The 22934-nt window shown below is 54.1% G+C and overlaps 1 long non-coding RNA gene across 2 annotated transcripts in view; it reads left to right on the plus strand.

Annotated features, from left to right (window-relative positions):
• The window catches only part of LOC307197169, a 154641-nt gene that overhangs the window by 64733 nt on the left and 66974 nt on the right, over positions 1-22934 (plus strand). For both annotated transcript variants that reach the window (XR_013831341.1, XR_013831342.1), the window contains exon 4: positions 259-483. This is a non-coding gene — a long non-coding RNA (uncharacterized lncRNA). The remainder of the gene's footprint in view (positions 1-258; positions 484-22934) is intronic.

Consider the following 22934-nt stretch of genomic DNA (forward strand, 5'->3'; position numbering starts at 1 on the left):
TCCACCGGAGCTCTACGTGTTGGTTTTAAACAGCTCGGGGGAGTGAAAGCCCCCCAGACACCAGTGAGTGACTCAGCATTACTTCTGAGCTGCCATCTGTTCTCCATTGGGTGACCTGCCGAAACTGGCCTTATTCTATGCAACGTGCTTTCACTTGGGCCTTCTGGGGACATTTGAGGCCTTTTGTACTTGTGTTTGCAGTGAAACCACAGTGTCAGGCTCTGCAGTGTCTCAAGTGCGTGTGCTTCTTTTGTGCAGAGGGTCCACACTCAGGAGACCCATGCCCGCTGAGAGAGGCCTCCTGTGTCCCAGGAGGGGAGCGTCTGAGCCCAGGCTGTGGACAGAACACGGTTTATCCAGCTAACCTGCCCCCCACCCAGTGGACTTATCTGCATCTTCCCCGAGAAGCTGGGTGACTACAGAGAGCAGGGGCTTTTAACAACAGTTGAGCAGCAAAAATCCTCCTGGACCCACCGGCCAGAGGTAGGAAAATCATTAGAAGAGGTCGGGCTCAGCAAATACCTTAAGAATAATTCCTCCTGTAATTCGTGACCTTTGGCAGATAGAATCGATAGCGTTAAAAAAAAAAGCGCGTCAGCCAGACGGCGCGTCCTGGCGAGCGGGAGTTCCTTGTCTTGCGATGTTTGTGTCCTGTCTGCTCCTGAGTGGCAGCCCCGTTGGTGGCGACCTCACTCCCCTTCCTCGGCGCCAGCCCGGGCCACGGGGGCAGCTGTCTCCTCTGCGGCTCACATGGTGTCCAATTCCTCCGTGACGGGACACGTGGGGGCCGCCTGAGAGGAAGCTGCCACCCGCCCCGGGACCCCGGGCAGAGGCCGCCCCCGACAGCCTCACCAGGTTGCAGGTGCTGGTCCCACATTTTGTTCCAGGTTCCCAGCAATGAGGGAGACCACAGAGAAAGAAGGGAGGGAGGGAGAGACCGCGGGCAAGTCTCACTGTAACTCTTCTACCCAAGGACCTTTTTGGAGACTTTGGAAAATGCATTAAGTTGATTTTCCCCAGACCTAGTTCCTTCCCAAGTGTGGAATGTACTCAGTTTTGGAGTCACAGCAAATGTGTCTGTTTGTTTCATACATGACCATCCCCCTCCTGCAGCTGGTACTTGGCAAACTCTAAAGCTCTTTGGTTGGGGGAAGTGCACACCTCCTAGGACCCTGGACATGTGCAGGAAACAGGTGAGGGTGGCACAGAGACCGCGGGATTTCGGGATCTGGGTGGAGCCCGCGTCAGGGTGGGGACCCATCAGCGTTGGCCTTGGAGGCTTTACTGAGCAGCCTCTCCCTGAGGACCGTGGCCCTCTGTCCACTCCGCCCTCCTCCCAGCTCCGCCCTGAGCTTGCCTTCTAGACACTGACCTTCAGATCCAGCCCTTGGCCTTCAGTCTGCTCCGCATTTCACACTGGGGATGCGCCCTGCCCCGCTGGTGCCGCTGCTCCTCTTGCGACCGTCCTCAGATCAGTTCATCTGTGCTCTGCAGGGCTTCTTGGCACCTGTGGGCCAGGTGAGCTGAGAAGAGGAAGGGCGCACCCTCCTCACCCTGGAGGTCTGGGTGATATGGGCGGACTCATCCTGGTGGGATGACCACTGTGTAGACAGGTCCATGGGGTCCTGGAGCTGGATGTACTGGGCAGTCACTAGGAAGACGCGGGGAGATGCCAGCATGAGCACAGGGTCAGAACCCGGATGCGGGCCTGGAAGCCCGGCTCTGTGGCTCCCTGGAGAGTGTGGCCCCTCTGAGCTCCAGTTCCCTGGTGTCAAGACAGACATGCCTTCTGACCTCAGGCGTGTGCGGGTATGGAAAAGCTCTTCAGGCCTGAGGGCGTCACAATGTGGGTTCGTTCACATAAGAACAGGCAGTGAGAGGACTCACCCGCTACTCCCCGAAGCGCCCATGCCCTGAGGCCTGGGGCATCTCCGAGGGCAGGGAGCTGTCTTGGCGTCCATGAGAAGGCTGTGGGGTCTGTGTGTTTCCTTCTTCTTGTCCCCAGCCCAGCCCTGATGGCTTCCTGGTGACTGGGGCCTTGGGCCGCTCCCTCCTGCCACCTGGCCCCGTGCCTGGGGTTAGGCTCGCGCCCCACGTTCCCACTCGCTGGCTCTCGGGGCTCCCGTTCCACCTCCTTATAGCCCCCGGCACCACGTCACCACCGAGACCAACTTGCTCCTGGTCTTGTCCGTCTCTGTGAGAACATTCGAGTTACTTCTGTGGTTTCCCAGCGCCTAGAACGGGGCTGGCAGCGAAGAGCAGCTCTGTGAGAATCTGTCGGATGAATGAACAAGTTCCTATGACTTCTCAGGGGAGGCGGTTGCTGGGTGATAGGACATGAGGGGGATGAGGTCACGATCAAGGTGAGCTCCTTACCTGTTTCCTCAGGATGGGGCGGCGTTTGTGCTCTTGTCCTGAGGGTGGGCTGGGCGGAGGCTTGGCGCACGCCCACCTGCCCTTGGCGGCTCCTCAGGGGAGCACGTTTCTTCCTTCTGACTTGCTCTCCCGACACACGGTCCTGACCCAGTGGCCTGGGTGCATCTTCCTTGGTAACTTCTCCTGAAGGAAGTAGAGAAGCAAGGTGGGATCGGCCAGCAGGCCACCCTGGGGGCTTCTCTGAGCCTCGTGGCCTGCCTGTAGCCCAGGGTGCATTTCTGTCGTTTACAGTGAGGCTGGACGTCGTGGCGGACTGTCCCTGACGCAGAGCACAGGGCCTGAGGCTGTATCACTGCTGGTGGGCCCAGCAGACCTGCTTTCCTGGCCTCAGGTCTGAGCCGAGAGGCAGGGGCCGTGGGCTGCCCCTTGCGGTGATTTCCATCCAAATCGGTCTCAGCAGAATTTAGGCTGTAAAGCCAAGCGCACTCGTGTAGACTGGCTGGGAGTGGGTGGGGGAGGGCAGGAGAAGTCGATGAGACGTGTGGTCCTGGCGTTCCTCTGCATCTCATCTCGGGTTGGGTACCATGCGCGGGGCAGAGCTCTGGGTGCTGTCGGGAAGACCACAGCTTTGGTTTGGGAGTGTTGGATTGAGGCGCCGTTATCCTCGGGAGGGTAGGACAAAACTCCAGCTCTGAGTAGTGCGGCGCCTTGTCTGAGCCTGGCAGGGAGGCTGTGAGGTGCAGGAGGCCAGGCCCGGGGTGCGCGGGGGCCCCGCATGTCGAGGGGCTCCGGGCCACGAGCTCACTTCTCGGGGTGCCCGCTGGGGTCGTGATGCCAGTGCTGACCTCTGACCCCAGCAGGTGCCGGGTGAGCGGACCTCGTGGCCATGGAGGGGTTGGCGGGGCGGCGACGGCCTTGGGCACGAGCTGGGTTTCTAATACTTGTGTTGGTGACAGAGCCTCGCAGCTTGTTGAATTCATTTTAAGAGGCATTGATATTTCCTGTACTGTAATTTACCCCAAATTAACTGAAACGTTACAGGACCTGTTTTGGGATACGCATGTGTGACTCTCGGTAACGCTAACTAGGGAGAGGTGGAGACATCGAGAGCAGACTGTCCCCTGCACCCTCCCTCGGCGCAAAGACCGACCTGATGTTCTGTGGGAGGGTTGGGCTCCTTTTTCTTCAAAGAGGTTCTCTCTCTGTCTTTGAAAAGGACCAAGGGGTGTGTTTAGCATTGAAACCATATCAAGAGTCCCGGTGAAAAGCAACCTGTAATGACACGGTATGGAATTAAAGAGTCAGCGTAGGGGATACGGGACGGGAGGGATCAACTGGGAGATTGGGATTGACATACACACGTTACTATATATAAAATAGATAACTAATAAGGACCTACCGTATAGCACAGGGAACTCTACTCAATACTCTGTAATGGCCTATATGAATGACAGATTCGCTTTGCTGTACACCTGAAACTAATACAACATTGTAAATCAGCTATACTCCAATAAAAATTTTAAAAAAGAGTCAGTGTAGCTACAATTTCTATGCTTTGATTATTTATAATTATGGAAATATTTTGGAAGAAAAATATTTTCTGAAACTTATCAACAAATCTAGTATCATCTTCACATCACTAATGCACTGCAAAAAATATCCCAGCGTAAAATGTGAAAGTGGTTTTTTTTTTCTTTTCTGTATAACTTCCAACGGCACATCTGTCACATCGTGAATGACAGGCAGCATTTGTGGTAGGAGCCAGGGGCGTAACGGTGCCCAGGCCGGACTTGCAGCCTATAAAATATTGACAGAGGACTTCAGCTTAGCAGTAACATGAAAATACCTGTAATTGAAGTAGGCCCCATTGGTTAAGTTTCATCTTATATTCATATAAATATTTCAGCGTTTCTCCCTTTTGCCACATATGATGTTAGAGGCCCAGAGACCAGCAGCATCTCTTTAACATCCTCCAATAAACTGTGTGGTCTCCATGGAGCTAGTTTTCCTTTACTGGACAGACTTGGAGGCATTTTACTTTGAAAATGTCATTTTCCTTTTGTTTCGAGTAACGCAGGAAAGGCTTCGTCTCCGTTCAGCCGGTGCCTGTAGAGATGCACCCATGAGCACCTCTGTCTGGTCCAGCTGCTGGCCGTAGCTCGGGGGTGGTACGGAGCTCGCATTTCCGTCACATTTCTTGCAGGTGGAATTTGAATCATCTGGAAACAGCATTTCTGAGTGTTCGTCTGAGGGTCACTGTGCCCCGTGTTAGAAACACAAGCCGCTTCGGGGTGGGCGTTGCCACGCCGAGCCACGTCCCGGGCCCCACCGGGTGGGGTCACCGTCGTCAGCATCGTGGGAGGTCACTGGGTGGCGCCTGTTTGAAATGCGCCTGCAGGGGTCTGGGGGGCCGGGGTGAGGGCGTCAGCGATGGCCTCTCTCTCCTCCTGCTGTCCAGCGTCCAGCCTTCTACATGCCTTCAACCCCAGGCGTGTGGCCCTCTGGCCCCCGTTTCGGAAGTGACACTGTTTTGACCCTTCTCGATGGGATAAAAAGGCACTTTGTCTCTCCAGTGCTTCTGAACATGCGCCACGATGTGCTTGGTGCCGTGTTTAATGTCTCCCCTTTTAACTGAAGCTCCTGCCGGCATTTGCCGTCTGTGAGGCGAGTGAGGGACCCAGGGTGCGCGAGGGCCCGAGTCAGGGGCACCCGCGGTCTGGCTGTGTCCTGGCTCCCCCTGAATGTCCTGTTTCCATCAGCCATGGTTCCACTCCCATTTTCCCTTTTACCCACTGGTGTGTTTGTCCCCATCTTGCAGTCAAAACGGCCGCGCCCCTCGAAGGTGGGAGCGGAAGAAATTCTGCTGCAGGGTGCGGAGTGGAGGGGAAGCAGCTCCTGCTGTGGTTCGGGGTGTCAGCAGTCAGACGTTATCTGGGGTCCTCAGCGGCCCCTTTCCTCTCCCTGCCGTGGTGTGAACCACTTTCCTTCCCGGATAAAGTACGCTGTGGCGACGTACCCTACCATCACGTTGAAGAGCCTCCCCGGAAGTCAGCGTGGCTGCAGCACGAGGTGTTCGGCTCGTTTAGTTTCTTCATTTTGAAATCATTTTAGACTTAGAGAAAGTTGCAAAAATCGTTCCCGCGTGCTCCCCGCGATGTTGCTGCTGAGCGCTACAAGGGGGCAGTAGTGAAGTGAAGACCTTAACTTCGATGCGGGGCCGTCACTAACCTGCAGACCCTGCCCCACTTCACTGGCTTTCCTAAGGACGCCCTTTTCCTGGCTGGGATCAGGCCTGGGTCCCCTGCTGCATTTGGGGTCGCAGCTCCCAGGCTCCCGTCTGTGGCGCGGGAGAAAGTCCTTGTCTTTCGCGCCCTCGGCACTTGTGACGAATCCCGGCAGCTGCTTTGCAGAAGGTCCCTCAGTTGGGGTTTGTCTGACGCTTCGTCCTGATTAGATTGAAGTCATGCATTTTGGGCAGGAGTGCCCAGGGGGTGGCGTCTGATTCTCAGGGCGTCGTATCGGAAGGCACGTGGTGTCTCTGTGTCTCGCTGCGGGTGAGGTAACCTTGATCTCTCGGTTAAGGTGGCGTCTGCCAGATTTCTCCACAGCAAAGTAACTATCTTTCCTTTTGTAAGAATAAATACCTTGGGGAGGGGGTGAAACTTGAAATTATACAAATATTTAGTTTCTTCTGAAACTTTTCTCACCAATTTCACATCTCATGATGGAGCTTGCCTGTGACCATCATTAATGAGGTGTTGGAATAGTGATTTCCTGTTTCTCTCACTTCTTCTATATTTATTAATTGGGTTTTTTTCCTTAAGGAAGTGACACCCCTTCCTCCCATCATTCATGGTGGGAGTTAGGAACCTTTATACTGGTCCTAATATGTATCAACACAGTTCCTGTATAAAGCTTGGCTGAAAATGTCTGTTGAAATTAAATCTTGTTACCAGGATTCATCCAGGGAATATTCACATGTCCGGCGTCATTTTATTTTCTCTTCAAGTTCACGCACTTCTTTGTGCCTTTGGAACTCAATAATGTGATTGACTGGTGTCCACTTAAAAGGACTATTCTAAGATTTTTGTCCATTTAGAACACTGTCTTGTGATTCAGAAACCAAATATTAATATAAATTTTTTGAAATAATCTTATAGCGTGTCATTATAAGTTCATATATTTAAATAGAGACATGGTGAATCTCTAGATGTAGAAAGCTAAAAAATTGTCAGTGGAATCAGCTAATTTAGAAATAATGGGGAAAAAAGAAACTCTTGGAAAAAACATCTTTACAGGCACCGTATATCTTTACCCTCAGTCTTTCAAAAGAAATGACACATGGATATTAAAGAATATTTTTGCAAGATGGGGTGAGTTGGGTGTGTGTTCTCCTGCATATAAATGTTTTACTGTCCTTTAGCAGCTGGTCTTAGCCAGGAAGCCAAGATATTTCCTGCTAAGCTTTAAATCAGCTGTTTTATTGAGCACGGAGAATATTTTATTATAATTTTGTACATAAAATATCACATTAGAAGAAGAAGATACTTTCATTCTCCATTTATTTGACTGAGAACAATTGCAAAGAACTCTAACCAGTCAGGAGGATTTGAGGTCCAGATGGGTGGCAGAGGGAGGTCTCCAGTGACCAGACTCCTCAGTCACTGGGGGAAGTTTTGGCAAGTGCACTGAAAGGTGATTTTAACAGCAGGAGAAACAGATGACAGCTAACAGCGGTAAGAAGTCAGAGGGTAGACACGCGCAGGGACCCGCCCTGGGGCAGCCCCATCCAGAGACCGGGTGATGGAGGTGCCCGGCGCAGCCTACAAGTGCCCGCTCGCTTTACTGGGGCAATGCTCAGGGCCGTCTTCTCTGCAGAGCTCCTCCCACACGGGGGTCTCTGGGGCTGTTGCACTGTGGTTGGAGTTCTGCTGTCCCTCTTCACCCCCTCTCAGGAGCACTGCCACGTAAACCCTCTGCTTCCGCATCTCAGAGCCGTGTTTCTGCGTGATAGACATAGAAAGGATTTAATTTTTTGAATATCCCAAGATGCCCCGTAAAGAACCAGTCTCCACTCGCTTACATTCTCAGTATATCGTAAACAGGCTGTAATGGTGCATTTTGCCCGAAATCATGGGGGAGAAACATCAAGGTCCATCTTTTTTAAAAAAGAGAACATCCTTTCTTGCACTTACGCGCTCGTTCTCCTTGGTGACTTTAGCTCATCTGATGCTCTTGTCAGACAGCCTCAAATGTCTCCACACTTTGAAACCCTGGCTGTCAGGATAATTAAAACTTCCTATCCTATTTTCCTGCTGCTTGGATGATTAATAGCAAATAAAGTTTCCAGAGGACCAATCCTTCAGGTTCACCAGCAGTTACCTCTGCTGCGATTCGACCCGCATGGAAGTCCTACTAATGTTTTCTGCACTCTTGTGTTAGGGGAACGGGTAATTACATTTTATGCAAAGAAAAGTTTAGCTGAAGTGTTAAGTCAATACTTCAGAGGATGTGCCCAGAGAACGTGAGGACCACGGACAGCTCCAGGGCTAGAAAAAGGGTCTGAAGACCTTGAAGGGAGGGCAAACTGAGGACCGGGGATGGAAAGAGAGTCTGAATCCAGCTGTTACCTTACCGTCGTTCCCCCGCCCCACCAGCATCTTCACGGGAGAAAGAAGTTAGCACCTCTGTTCAACAGACAGGGATGCACGAGATGAGTTGTCCAAAGCTGTGAGTCGTCCAAAGACGGCAAGTTGCTGATGGGGGTGCTGGAAGGAATTTCTTCTCTGTTGTCTTATTTTTAGATGTCATGTTGCCACTGCGATACCATCCTGCCTAGAAATAATGAAAAATGCAAATCCCTTTCTCAAAATTTCCCATTTCTCTGCCTGGTTGACACTATACACTTGTCATTTTATGTTGTCTGATACCTTCCTTCGCTCTTGGGTACTGACTGTCATTAAACAGGTAAACGTGCCCTTTCCACGTGGAGTGAGGCTTAACGAACATCCCACGAACTCCTAAGCCACCGCACACACCGCTTTCCTTGCCGGTCTCCCCAAACGTAATTCGTGCTTCTCCCCGGCACCTGTTGTGTCACCGTCCGGTTCCTGCGGTCCACCCTGCCTGGAAGACTTGGTTTCCGAGGGCGAATCTGGTTTTCCTCTGTCTGGCTCCTGTGTTTAACACACGGCCGAGCATTTGTCAGGTGTTCATTGTGTGCCACGAAGAGACTGGATGTACTTTGAAGTCTGCAGGCACAATGTTCCTCGCTGGGCAGGAGCTGCTCTTAGGAAGGTGCATTTCTTTAGAAAGTGTTGCGCAAAGCGTGAGCAGGAAGTGCGGCCACGCAGTTACATGTGCACCCTTCGGATCCTCCCAGTGAGGAGGTGGCCTTGTGGTCTCCAGGCTTTACCCCCGAAGTGGCCGTGAACGACCCTTTCTTTCCCAAGGTCACAAGGCACAGAGCAGGAGAGACCCTTGAGACCATGCTGGGCCCTCCAGAAACTAACGCTCTTGGAGCCGCAGCGAGTGCGTCCTCTTCTCTGTGGATCAGCGCGATTTATCGATCTTTTATTAATCGTTCTAGACTCCCTATTGTTGCGTTCTCGAAGTACCCTCAGCAGACCCTCCTGTGGGTACTAGTCAAAAGTGCAGAAGCTCAGGCCCCAGGTTCAGACCTGCTGGATCCAAACCCCTGGGTATGGAGTCAGGGGTCTGCATTTTTATTTCCACTCTATGTTGATTCTTATGCACAGAAAAATTTGAGAAGCACAAGCAGCCATTCTTTTGAATTTTTTTATGCTACTCTTTGCAGAGATGGCTTCAGAGGTTTGGGTTTCTTCGTCCACGGTGTAGCGGGAGCTGTTGCCGGGACAGCGTCCACGGGGTCTCGTTTGCAGCTCTGCACCCCACCCCCTGCGTCTTGGTGGAGCCCAGCACTAGTTCTCACTGACGGAGTGGAGTGGACGTGGCGTCTGTCCCTTCCAGGCCAACGTGATAAGAAGTTGGTGGTCTTTGCCCACCGTGGCTGTGAAGGGCATCTGAAGCCGGGGAGGAGGGTTACACCACAGGCGGAGGGAGCCTGGCTCCCAGAATGGCCATGTGGAGGGCGGCCAGCAGCCGACAGAACTCGCCTACAGGATTGCTAAGTGAATAGGAGGCAGATGGGTTAAGCCACGGACATTTGGAAGGGGGTGCAGGTGTGATGAAAACCTAAGACCACGGCCTCGTTCTGGCGGTATGCTGACGGATGGTGAGGTTGGCGCTGCAGGCCAGAGGACTGGTGAGGCCATCAAGCCCTGGCAGGACGTTAGGCAGAACCGTCGCCCGCAATGTCTTGGAAGGCAGGCCTCCTTGTCACGGAGCCTCTGGCCGCAGGGGAGTCTCCGGGGAGGCCCAAGATGCTAGCGTTCGCTGGCTGCCACGGCCGTCGCCAGGGAGGCGTCACAAGCAGAAGGTGAGCTCGGATGGTAGCTGGTGGGTTTCAAGTAGAAACGGAAGAAAAACCCAGGTGAGGCGTCAGAGCTTTACGGGGTTGGAAGAAATTGCTTCTGGATCCTAAAAGGTAAGAGATGAGACTGAGAAGTAGTCTGGATTACGAAGACTTCTCTGTTGAACAGAATGAGTCGCTCTGTGCCGGCCCGGGCTGAGCGCTCTCCTGCCCGTGTCTCAGGGTCTCAAGGCGGAGGCTGGCGGGTGGGGGGAGGCGCAGACAAGCAGGGAACACAGCGGGCCCGCGGAGTGTGTAAGACCCCCCGCCGCTTCTTTCTGGGACCCGGAAGGCCCACGTCGGCGATCCTCTATGGGCTTTGCTCAGGGAGGGCCAGGACACCCAGACTGAGAGGTCCCGGAGAGCCCAAGCCTAGCGTCCCCATCGGACCCCAAACCTACACAAGTAGGGCTCCTTTCCCCAGCACGACTTCAGATGTGGCCATGGAGGTGATGGGCCCAGCAGGGTCCCTGAGGTGGAGGCAGGGGCCGACCACACCCGTCTGGGGTTCACAGGCCTCTGGGCAGCGGGAGGCACAGCTGGGCCCTGATGGGGCATCGTGTTGCACGAGAGCCTGGGGCCTGAGCTGGACGCAGTGAGCTAGGACTTGGGTGATGAAGTTAGGGTCGTATGTGTGGTCCAGGGCCAGAGGCTGTGGCAGAAATGAGCAGTTGTCCCCATGCCTGTGTGTCCCCGTCCGCGTGTTACCGTGTCCTCAGACGTGGCCGCCAGCCAGGGGCTGCGTGTCCTGCCCCGTCTGCTACCTAGACATGTCCATGCTTCTGGTTCTTGCCATTAGGATTTGAGAGTGAACGATGCAATGCTGTCTGCGCCGGCTCAGGTGGGAACAAGCACGCGGTCTTCTGCATCTCGTTGTAGTTGTTGGCTGGAAGAAGAGGAGTCTGGGGCCCAAGGGGACGTCAGAGCCACAAGGGGAGCGTTACTGTCAGGACGCTGGGGAGCTGCCGCGAGGTCACGGCAAGGGACGCGGTATCAGGCCTGTGCTTTGAAAAGGTCAGGGCGGCGCTGGCGCCAGGCGCCCGAGGCCAGAGGGGCGGAGGCTCAGGGTTGGGAGGTCGTCGTGTGCACAGCAGCTTTTGTTGTTAAGGTTGTACGAAAGGAAACGCAGCCCTGCCTTCCCAGGGCGCTGTTCATCTAGGCGTCGCCTTAAGCAGGTTCGAAATAATCCAAGGGGCATCTTCGGGCACAGAGCACCCCCGCCCGGCCTCAGCCCCCTTGTGTGATGTGAGTGGATGGGGCCTTCCAGTCCCCAGCCTCTCAGGGCCAGGGAGGATGCGTGGAAGCTGCCTGCGGACAGTCTAAGGGTCTTGCCTGTCCCGCCTCTGACCCTGGGGTCCTCTCAGGAGCCGCCTTCCCCCAGGTGTGAGCCGCCTGGCTCCTTGCCCTCCCAGCCCTGCACCCCGTCGGCCACGCCCGTCCTCCTGCCCTGCCCCTGGCTCAGTTTTGTCTCAGGATACAGTACCGAGGCCACCATCCCGCCCTCCCCGGCTGCACGGAAAGCCCGCACTCCGGACACGGCCCTCAGCCAGCGCCTTTGTGCTGGAAGCACGTGGAGACTCTGGATAGAGACCTGGTGCCGGACGGTCAGCGGGGGCGGGGCTTGAGGTGGGTGCCCTGGGGGTCCGAGGACCTGCCAGGGAGCCAGCAAGGGCACACGCCCCGTCGTAGGCGGCTGTGGTTAAGAAGGAAGGAACAGCTGTTCTTTACGACTGCGTGTGTTGTTTTCCCAAACGGCTACTACTTCTTAGGACGTGAACACGCGTCCAGTTGTTTGGACCTGGCCTCTTGATAAAGGGAACCATTTGCTGTTTTGGGGGGCCTAAGGGTGCCGTAAAGATTCACTGTGTACCGAGGGCTGTAGGCAGAGGACATCTGAGACCCTCGACTGAAGGACGGGGTGGGGATGGGGGGACCCAGGTCCAAGCGTCTGGGAGTGGTGACCCTCTCCCCCACCCCGAGCTGCTCTAGGGGCCACGGTGCAGCGGGGTCTGGGAGAGCCGAGTGCCAGGGGCTGCAGGGATGAGATGAACCCACCGAGGACCAGGGAGGCTCCAGCCCTGCCCTCTGTCCACACCCACACTCCCGCAGGAAGGCGGCCCAGGAAGCTGCGGCTGTGCCAGTGGCACCGGACACCGCGTCTGGCCTGGGACAGTGGCCACGTGCAGCCCCTGCATCTGATCCCCTGGCCGCCAGGCTCCCTCCCCTCAGGTGCCCAGGCTCAGCTGATCAGCTGTCTCATCAGTCAGCGCTGGGCTAGGACACATGAGAGGTGTTTGAGAGCGAGGAACACTTTCCGAGAGAGACGGATCACCTGCCCGGAGAAGGCTGCGCAGGGCGTCGCTGCCCCTTGGAAGGAGTAACGTTGGGAAAGAGTCCTGGGGGCGGGGGCCCGTATCCCAGACCAACAGCATAGAAGGTGCTGCCCCTCCAGCAGGTCTTCCGAACGCCGTGATGAGCCATGCTGGGGTTCAGCATCGCCCTCACCGAGCATCTTCTTCTTTTTAACAATAAAAAGGCCGGCTCGTGACTGAGTGCTATGTGCTCTACAGGGATGAATCCTCGGATGGGAATTGCCAGGAGGGACGCCTGCCTCTTGGGAGCTTTGGCACGGCTGGGGGCACGTCCACACCCATTTTGCTGCGGGATTGACTCTGGGTCATGAACCTCCGCGGTTTTCTTGGTGGAGATATTTGACTCTTGAAATGCTCGGGGGTGGGATTTTGGTGAACTCTGAGATGATAAAAATTGGAATAGGTTCAAGTATGTATAAGTCCATCAACAACAATCAAATTAAAACAGTGAAAATGGGCCAAATTCTTCCATGCAAGCCAGTCTGGTGTTATAATTAAAAATCCAAACCCAAACCAGACCGAAAGAATAAATTGGAGACTGAAAGGCCATGCTGCTAATTTACAGATAAAATTTGCCAGGTCAGCGAGACCATCGTGAACAGGAGATTACATGGACCACACAGTAGGTCACTAATTTGTTAAATATTTATGCTGAGAAGAAACGATAACTTTTGGTTCGTCAGCGAAGGTACGAGTTATATTAAATGGTTTTGTCATAAATATAACCCCCTAGAAGCACTTGTCTGAATTCCCCTAAAGTGAGGAAGTCATTCATCACAATTCACGAGTGCGTTCAAATTGCTAAACGCAAATGTCTCCATCCTCACCCCCAAGAAAACCCTCCTAAGTGAGCGGTGGTTTCTGTGACTGCTGACAAGTAGGATGGAAGCTCGGGAATGCTGGTTCGCCGTGCTCAGTGCTGAACGCACACCGAGTGGTGTGGGGTTTTGCTGGTTCACCGTGCTCAGTGCTGAACGCACACCGAGTGGTGTGGGGTCTGTAAGATGGATGCCATTTACCTGTTCAGATCATGGGCCAGTCGGGATTTTAGGCCATGGGAGATTTCTCGTCCCAGCCTATCTTGATGGCTCGTGTGCGGAAAGGCCTCTCTCAGCCGACAGCACCCCCAGGATGGGCGGGGGTGAGATGCTGGCTCCCCCGGGATGGCAGGGGAGGCGACTGTCACACCCGTGACCTCTGCGTCCTTCACCTTCCTCACCACCCCCCCCCCCCGCCATTACTCTCTGGACATTTATCTGCCGTCATGCTTGCCTTCCGTGCGTCTGCGTAGTTTTACCTTCACACTCACATGTCTAATTTCTACTTGTTGTCGTCGGTGTGTGTGTGCGCGCATGCGTGCCTGTTTGTCTCTTAAAAGAAAATCTCCATGAGAGAGCAGTTTCTTGACAACTGCTTTCCGATCCAGGAGATCCTCAGCTTTTTGAAAATCAGTGACGCCAGGGCCAAAGACAATGACCCCCTTCCTGCCACCACGCGTTCGCCTGACGCTGGCCTCGTGCGGCGCCCGGGAGCTGGCCACCGGCTCCGCTGTCTCACAGCTGCGCTATCTGAGCAGGGACAGGATAGTCTGGGACGTCCCGGAGACACAGTCTTGCCGATGGAGAATTTACATCTTAACAACGTCACCAGCTTCTGTATCCGCTGCGCACTTTCCGTCTCATTGACCTTCCTGGTGAGGATGGGAGACGGGGTGGGGAGGGGAGAGAGTCCCAGAAACAACTTCTGGCTGAACATGCATTTTGTAGCAAAGACTCGGGCTGGACTTCTGCTCTTGTCCAAAATAGAAACCACTGCATTCTTGGTTGACATTCAATGGAAGGTGAGGATTGAGGGTTAAATTAAATTAAAAACTAAACTATAAAGTTTATTTACGTTTAAAAACCATGAAGCTGTAGTTTTGCCCGGAGATAACCAGCGCTGGGAGGCGCCCTTTCTCAGCGGACCGCAGCAACCAGGTTTCCAGGAGGCAGAGTCACCGCGGACGCGCCCTGAGCATCTCGGAAGCACTTCGGGCCCCTAGATCCTGTGGGTGGGCGGATGACGGGGACCCTCCCCAGGGCCTGCTCTCCTGTGTCACAGGCCAGGTGAGCACCTGGTCGCATCCTTTTGTGAAACAAAACGCAGTGTGAGTTCCTCGTTGCAGCTGCACGGAGGGTGGTGGCTGAGGAAGGTAAGTAGGGACCGTGGGGGCCCCCGTCAGCCCCTCCCGACCGAGATCCCTGCTCTGCCTGTGGCCCCGTCCACCGGCTTCGTACTCACTCCAACTTCGACCTCATCCACAAAGACAGGAGGATGAACCCTGCAACCTGAACAAGTAAAGATTTTTTTACAAGGTGGTGACAAGGTTTTGAGAATTCTATTTGGTTTCTGGGTAGGGAGGAAGTTTTGGGGGTTCTGGACCTGAGTCCCAGAAGCATCTCCTGAGCACATTGCAGGTCACGTCAGCTTAATCCCGGACCGTTGGTAACGAGGCCAAAGCGGGTCCTTCTCCATCGAATACCTGAAATCTGCCGTGGAGCCAATCACATCTCTCAGAAGCGCCCCAGGCACGGGCACCTCCCAGCCTCCCAACCTCCCCAGCTCTCTATCTGCTCGTGGAGCCAATCACATCTCTCAGAAGCGCCCCAGGCATGGGCACCTCCCAGCCTCCCAACCTCCCCAGCTCTCTATCTGCTCGTGGAGCCAATCACATCTCTCAGAAGCGCCCCAGACATGGGCACCTCCCAGCCTCCCAACCTCCCCAGCTCTCTGGGTATTTTTGGTTGCGCTAAGAACCAAATCTCTTCTCCCCAAACGCGTACTGTGGTACCCACAGAGGGGCTCGGCACCAGAAGGACCACACCCCGTTAAGATGGAGCCGCTCGCCAGGTAATCCGTTTACCTGTGCAGTGCTGGAAATGGGACCTGGCCATTGTGGTGCTTAACAGACTCAACTATCCTCACATTAACTGGCTGGGGTATCGTTCCATTCATTCAAAATGAATTCAATTCAAATTCAAATTCAAAAGTGCTGTGATGGGTCTGGAAGTGTTTCCTAACGGATTTTGCAGCATGGATGTACTTCACGTGTCATGAAGAAATTCCAGAAGCAACCATAGGGGCTGAGGAATAAGAATAAAATAAAAGGAGCTTCATGACCATTGTGAAAAATGTATGGAGTGCAGCTGGCCTGGAATTCTAGCAAGTGGACCTGGCTGGAAGCAGCCCATGAGACGCGTGCACTTCCCTTCCTGCGCTTGTGAATCACTGCCGCTGAGTGCTCCAATGTTTACACCTTAGCGTTGAAACTGTGCAAAGCTGTGATCAAAAATGACGTTGCTGTTCATTGGAAATGCCCCTCTAAGGCTGGAGAAATTAGTCTCAGGGCGAAGAAGGGAAGGTCTGCCCCAAGAGGTCAGCTACTCTGTGGTTTGGAAAGGGCGTCTCCGCTGACCTGGAGATTTATTCGGGGCTCACAGCCCGATGACAGGAGGAAGAACAGGCTCCTTTCACGTTGCTCTGTACGCTGACACACATATAATTTAAATATTTATCCACTGGGAGAGGCTGCAGTGCGGGGCCCACCGGTGCCAACGGGACCGGTCCTGGTGGCGGAGTCGTGCTGACTCCGGCTGCTTTATGCCCCCGACTGAATAACACACAGCCCTTTTCTCGAGAGACCCCCACTATGATTTCAAAACACATCAGTTTCAATTAACTCCGAGGAAAAAAACGTGATCACTAATTCTGGGCTGTAGTTACTTATCGTGGAGCTGGCTCTCTGAATTTGAAAAAGGTTTGATGGAGACTTAACCAAATGACACACAATAATGGAAGATTTTTTTTTATACCTGGAGTGACACAATTGCCAAATAATGTGCTATTTGGCTCCTAAAGTAAACGCCAGAACCTGCGCACTGGAGGAGAGCTAGAGCAGTGGTGCCAGAACCCGCGCACTGGAGGAGAGCTAGAGCAGTGGTGAGTGCGACATGGACCCAGTCGGTCTCCAAGAGTGAAAGGCCGTTGTTTTTGTAGATGCGCCTTATTTATTTTAGCTATTCCAATGCAGATCTTATCATTGGTTTGCCACCCACACGGTCAAAGGCCAGCAGGCCCCTCCTTAGAGACGTGCTGGGAGGGGCGGGGTCCCTCGGGGGTCACGTGCACTGGGAAGCGCGGGGTCCGGAAGCAGGGCGGGCTGCTAGGCTGGGCAAGGCTGGGGTCGTCTGTTTCCTCAGGATGCTGCTGTCACTGTGCCCAGCACCGGTCATTTGTAATCCTGTGTCTTGTTTTCACAGTTCCTGAAAAGGGTCAGAGTAGGCACAGCCCTTGTTGGCTCTGGCTGGTCGGGACTCATCAGAAGCTGTATCTGCGTTACACTTGTGTGTGTGTATACAGCCCAGAGGTGCAGAGTTGCCAAGTTAGTTTCACTCCCGATTTAGAGTGTGGACAACGTGAGCTTTCATCAGAGAGAAATGGAGAAAAGGAAAGACGCTAGAAGGCTGAGTCGGGTTGAGCGTCTTCACTGTTTGGAGCGGCAGTGCGGCTGCCTGGCGTTAACCTCTGTGGACGGGGTTCCTCACGCTGGCTCTGTCCCCCCACGGACTCTGGGTGCCACGACCGTCAGGGTGGCTGGCAGACAGAAGGGGTCACGGGGGGAGAGGGGGCCCAGCAAGGGGGTCTCCTCTCCCTCCGCCTTCATTCTGGGCGGGCCTCAAGCTCTGGGTCCAGGTGGGGCTCCTGAAAGACCCAGGTGACCCTTCGGGCCACTTCCCACGGGCGCCGGTTTGGGGACGTCTGGGTGACGGTTGGGGATGCCCGGCCCGACGACAGGCGCTGAGGCCGACTCCGGAAATCTGAGACAAGTGCTGCTGTAAACTTGTCCCTGGGGAGTGTCTGAAAGGAGAGAGAGGAGGAGAGAAACCCTAGCGGGACCCACGGGTTGGGTTCTCTTAGGCCCCGTGCCTCTCACACTGGGGGCCACTCGGGCCCAGATGCCATCTCTGCAGAGAAAAAGTTCTAGATTATCGGTTGAGTTTTCAGCGACAGGATTCCTTCTTCGTTTTAGATTATTTGTTGCTGGTGTAGGTACTTGCTCTGCAGTTCGGTCCCTCACGGCTGCTTACCGAGACCGTGGACGATCTTAAAGGGTAGGTGACCTCTTGGAGTGTCAACTAACTCACCGTAGAGTTTGATAAAACAAGTGACAAAGAGCCATCCCTCCTCCCCCCCAAACACACACTGGGGGAAGACGGCCCCTGTCTGGGGATGTCCTTAGACATGTTTCAAACCTGTGCTCCGCACGCGGCGGGACGGGGCGGGGCAGAGCCCTCGACCCCGGGGAGCGGGCGGGGGGGACAGGGGCCTGGGAGGACAGTGGGAAGGCAGCGGCTGGGGCCCTGCAGTGACCTGACGCTGCCGAGAGAAACAGCTTGACCAGAGTGCTGGAGTGGTCAGCCGCCCGGAAACGCTTCTGTTTTATGGAAACACACCACCAGCTTGGAGTGAAAGAGCCCAGCCTCCTGCGGGCACTGGGAAGGCGGTCCTGCTTGTTACACCCAGCAGCTACCTCCTGTTGGGAAGGGCAGAGGGGACCTCTGACTCCCAACTCGAGGATCCTGGGGGTGGCCTCTGGGTCATGAACCACAGAAGCTTCCCCTCCCCTGGTCCCCTCTTGTAGCAAAATAATACTTAAAAAAAAAAAAGCCCAATTTCCAATAGATAAATAGTGATTACAATGCTGATTGCATAAGCCTAATAGAAGCTGAACTGATTTTCAGTGCAGGAAGCTCAGGAAGCTTGCCTTTTCCAAAGCAAGGAGCACAGCCCCGGCAGCTGTCTTACTTTTTTTTAAAGTAATATTTTCATGCCTGTGAGCGATTTGCTGTTTCAAAGGACTGATGAGCACAGTTGTTCCCTCCCCACGTGCCTTCCCGGGGCTGACACACTAGCCCAGCGCCATCCTGTAAGCGTTAAATCTACCTGCTTCCCCAGTTTCCTGATGTGGCCTTAGTAACTCAGCTCTGTTCACCCATGTGGGAGAAGGTGACTGACCAGATGTTCTGATTTTTAGAAGATCTGTTGGGGTCACAGCAATTTCTGCTGGGAGATTGAATTGTCCCAGATTTTCCTGCTGAGAGCCGAGAGGTCCAACTTGCTGGCAAAGTGCAGTTATTCAGTTACCTGGGAGCCTGGGAGGGGCGGGAGGGAGGGAAAAGTCCCCAGAGCTGAGCTGAGCACAGACTGACACGTGAAAGATGATGGATGGCATTTCTGATGCCATTTGCGGTCAAATGGTCGAGCCCGCCTGAGATGGTCCAGAGCCAAAAAGTCGAGAAGGGAGAATGTCTGTGTCCCCTGGGGCGGGGCTCGCACTCCCCTCCTGGGTTGGCTGGGGTTCCCTCCTCTGGGGTCTGAGACTGGAGAAGAAGAAGGGGGGGCACTGTGAGCCATGACGTGCCCTCCTGCAAACCCACTGGGTGCAGAAGTGAGCCCCGTGTCGTGCAACATAAATCCCGTCCGTAGGACGAGAGTGTCTCTACCTCCTGAATACAGACCGGAGGCTCTGCATGGCCCCAGGTAAGACCGGGGTCAACAGTCCCATCGACCAGACGGCCCCCCCCCCCACCTGCCACGTTCCCTCCTGACGACAAAGGCCGCTTGCTTAGTTACCCGAAGGCCTGTTGTAATATTTTGCTTTCTAAAGAGATTCGGAAGCCGCCTGCCAAGACTTCGGCATTTTCTCTGCAACGAAGCGCTTCAGGCCCAGTGCTGGAGCTCACGGTTCCGCCGTGGCCAGGAGATGGGTCAGGAAGCACGGGATCCGGGCAGAGATGATGATCGATTTAATCACATAATCAGCAGCCCACACTTCAGGCTGAGACAGCAAATCCATCAGAGCCTCCCGCATCCCCACCTTACAAATTCCCCCGCAAACACGGCGTGCGCTCAGCAAACACGCGGACCGCGGGGTCAGCTTCACTCCGAGGCCGGCGGCTGCGCCTGGAGCTGAAATATGCTGGGAGTTACGTGTTATCAATCAGCCATGAGAGGCCTGTCTGCTAACATAATGGCATTGGCAGGAGGATTAGAGGACGCTTCCTTGCCGTAATCTAGAAGCATCTTTCAGACAAAACTCTGTGGGAAATCAATTGCGTGCAAGGAGCTGCCTGCGAGGTTGCTGGGTGTCACATGGAAGGGCCGTGGCCCTGTGGTCTTACCGTGGCCGCTTTATCTGGTGAGACCTGGGCCTTTGGTTCTGGTCACATCCAATGCAGAATTGGTGTTCCCAATTCAAGTATGGGTGGAAATGGGCGTGAAGCCACCTCCTCAGGGCCGGTGAGCACCCTCGGGCCCCTCCTCCCGTGCTGGGGCCGCAGAGCTCGGGCCCCCCTGACGTTCTCTGGCTGCCACTGCGGAGCTGCCGTCAGCTGCAGGTGGCTGCAGTCTGGTCGCCACAGGGTGGCTGGGGTCACCGTGGGAGCACCTGCACTGCGTGGGAGGCTCCCGGGCTCTGGTGGCTCCACAGTGGTTCAGGAGGTCCCCGAGCTCCAGCGAGGACGGAGCGAGGGGAGCAGGGCCTACACCTCAGTACACAGGATGCTCCCGCCGCAGGCGAGGCCGGTCACGTGGCCGGGCCCTTCCTGGAGGGCACGCTGGCAGCGTGGCTGTGTGCACAGAACCTAGAGCTGGGGGGTAGGGGGAGCAGGGCTGGGCCAGCGCCTGGTGACATGGGTGGGGATGGGCGGACCGTGCTCCCCCTGGTCTCCAGCCCAGGGGGCTGAGAGACCCCGTCTAGGGGCGTGTCCAGCCTTCACCCCAACTGAGCCAGGCGTCAGGACCCAGAGAGCAGGGCCGGGAGCTTGATGGACAGGGGCTGGGGTCACCTGCAGAGCAGGCAGGGAGGCCCTGGGGCCGTGGGGCGCAGGTCGCCAGGTCACAGGCTCATCAGTCACAGGTCACAGGCTCACAGGTCACAGGTCTTTCATCTCATAATGTTCATTACATTCCAAAATATTCCTTCTCTTTCTCACCTGTTTTAAATTATCTTCTCTAAGTCTTACCTTCTCCCCCATCTTCACACTCCGGGAACGATTCTTTGAGGACTGTGGTGACTGCAGGCTGTTTGGGGGTGGACAGCCTCAGTGGGAGGACGGGGGTCTCCTGGGTGAGAGCGGGTCCTGGTCAGCGGCTGCGGCGCTCAGGGTGCCGTCCCCACCTGGGCCCCGCGCAATGCCCACAGGGGCTGAACTACCCCTCCTTGTCTTGACCTCCACCGTCCTTTCCAAGAGGAGTGTGAACACTGTAGGTAAAATCGACAACGCGCTTTTGGAAAGTAGAGTTACAAGCAGAGGTAAGGCCAGCAGCTCTCATGGAGGAGCTGATGCTCAGGGACGCGTCTGCTTCGTCTGCTTCAGGACGGGTGGTGGCCCAGCTCCAGCCCCGGCTCAGGACCAGAGACCGTCACTTCTGATGCTGGGGTGTCTCTGCTGATGCTTTCCCCTCCGGCCCACAGAGAAAGCCGCGTCTGCGGGGCCGCCCGTGGCACACGGAGCAGCAGGTGGGAGAGGGCGCCCCCAGTCCCTGGGCTCCTGTCCCCCCTCCAGCTGTCCTGGGGACACCTGCCCAGGAAGCTTCGCACAGAGGCCTCACCTGTGTGGGTTAGCAGGGCAAAGACACAAAAGGGAAAAGGAGAACGAAGACCGTCTGCTCTTCCTTCCCCAGGGCCTCAGCTGGAGCAAAGGTGAACCGTGTGAGTCCCTGCAGGCGTGGCCCGCCTTTCCTGGGAAACGGCCAGATGGGGCCGGGCCCACTGAGCCTCGGGCCTTCTGATTCTCTTTCCACTTTTTCTGCTGTGGTCAAGCTCCTTCGGCAGAGCAGGCCTGGCAAACCCTCTGGTGGACGAGGAATTTCTTCTCTGTTTGAAAAACACAGGAAGGCCCCAGGCAAACGGCCAAGTGTACGAGACCGAGTGCGTCCCGATGCGTCCGTGCCTGTGCGTTGCTATTTCTTCTCCTTCCTGAGGCCCAGGCCCGTTCTATATAAATTGCTTATACACATATAAGTGATGTTATCTTGAAAAGTAGAAAAAAATACAGAAAACTGCAAAAGTGAATATAATAAGTTCTCAACGCTGTGTGACCCCAACAGACAGATGCTAATGTTATTTCCCTTGCACTGCGGTTGTGGACAAATACTTTGTTCTTACACTGAAATCTCTTCGTTTGGATTAAAAGTGATGACTCAGCTTCTACCCTGTGACACCAATGGGCCTGAGGTGCCACTGGGAGCCACACTTTGAAGTAGAGACAAAGTGACGTGTGTGGGGACTCACATCCGAAAAAGCCTGTTCTCAGATAAAATGTCCGGAGCAGCCTCACCCGACGCCCAAGACATGAGGCTTCAGGAGGACCCTGCGTGATGCCCTGGAAGGCTTCACCCTCCGAGGACCCCCATCTCCACCACCGGCCCCTAGGACAAGGCGGTGAAAATCACCCAGTTGGAACAGCAAAAACAAAAAAAAGATTTTTTAAAATGCGGATAGTTTAAGGGGCCTCTGGGACAACATGGAGGGCACTAACACTGATATTAAAGGGGTCGCGGAGGAGAGGAAAGAGAGAAAGGGACAGAAAACCTATTTGAAGAAATAACGGCTGAAAAATTCCCTAACCTGGGGAAGAAAACAGATGTCCAAGTCCAGGAAGCACAGAGAGTCCCAAACAAAATTAACTAAAAAGGTCCATACTAAGACACATCATAATTAAAATGTCAAAAGTTAAAGATAAAAAGAGAATCTTAAAAGCAGCAAGAGAAAAACCACTAGCTGTATTGCACAGGGGAACCCCCATTAGATTATCAGCTGATATTTCAGCAGAAGCTCTGCAGGTCAGAAGAAACAAGCACAAAGGGATGAAAGGAAAAAACCTACAACCAAGAATACTCTACCCAGCAAGGTTATCAGTTAGAGCTGGAGGAGAGATAAAGGGTTTCCCAGACAAGCAAAAGCTAAAGGAGTTCATCACCTCTAAGTTGCCCTTACAAGAAATGTTAAGGGAACTTCTTTAAACAGAAAAGAAAAGCTCATAACTAGAAACAAAAAAAAATTATGGAAGAAAAAAGTCTCACTGGTAAAGGCAAACATACAGTAAAGATAGTGGATCAACCACCTGTAAAAGTATAAAAGTTAAAAGACAAAAGTAGGAAAATCACCTACATTTAAAATAATTAGTTAAGCAATACACACAACGAAAAGATGTAGAATATGATGTCCAAAACATACAACGTGGGGAGAGCAGAAATGTTAGTGCTTTTAGAATGTGCTTGGACGTAAGTGACCATCAGCTTAAAGCACATGGCTACATACATAGGTTGTTATATGTGAACTTCATGGTAACCACAAACCTCCATTATATAGACAAAAAATGAAGAGAAAGGGATGCAAACATAATACTAAAGAGAGTCATCAAATCATAAGGGAAGAGTTTGTATATAAGAGAGGAAGACAGAATGAGAGAACTAGAAAAACAACCAGAAAACAATCAACAAAATGGCAATAAGTACATACCTATCAATAATTACTTTAAATGTCAATGGACCACGTGCTCAAATCAAAAGACAGAGAGTGGCTGAATGGTTACAAAACAAGACCCAAATCTATGTTGCCTGCAAGGGACTCACTTCAGAGCTAAAGCCAT

This window comes from Stenella coeruleoalba (assembly GCF_951394435.1).
Source record: "Stenella coeruleoalba genome assembly, chromosome: 14".
Lineage (NCBI taxonomy): Eukaryota > Metazoa > Chordata > Mammalia > Artiodactyla > Delphinidae > Stenella > Stenella coeruleoalba.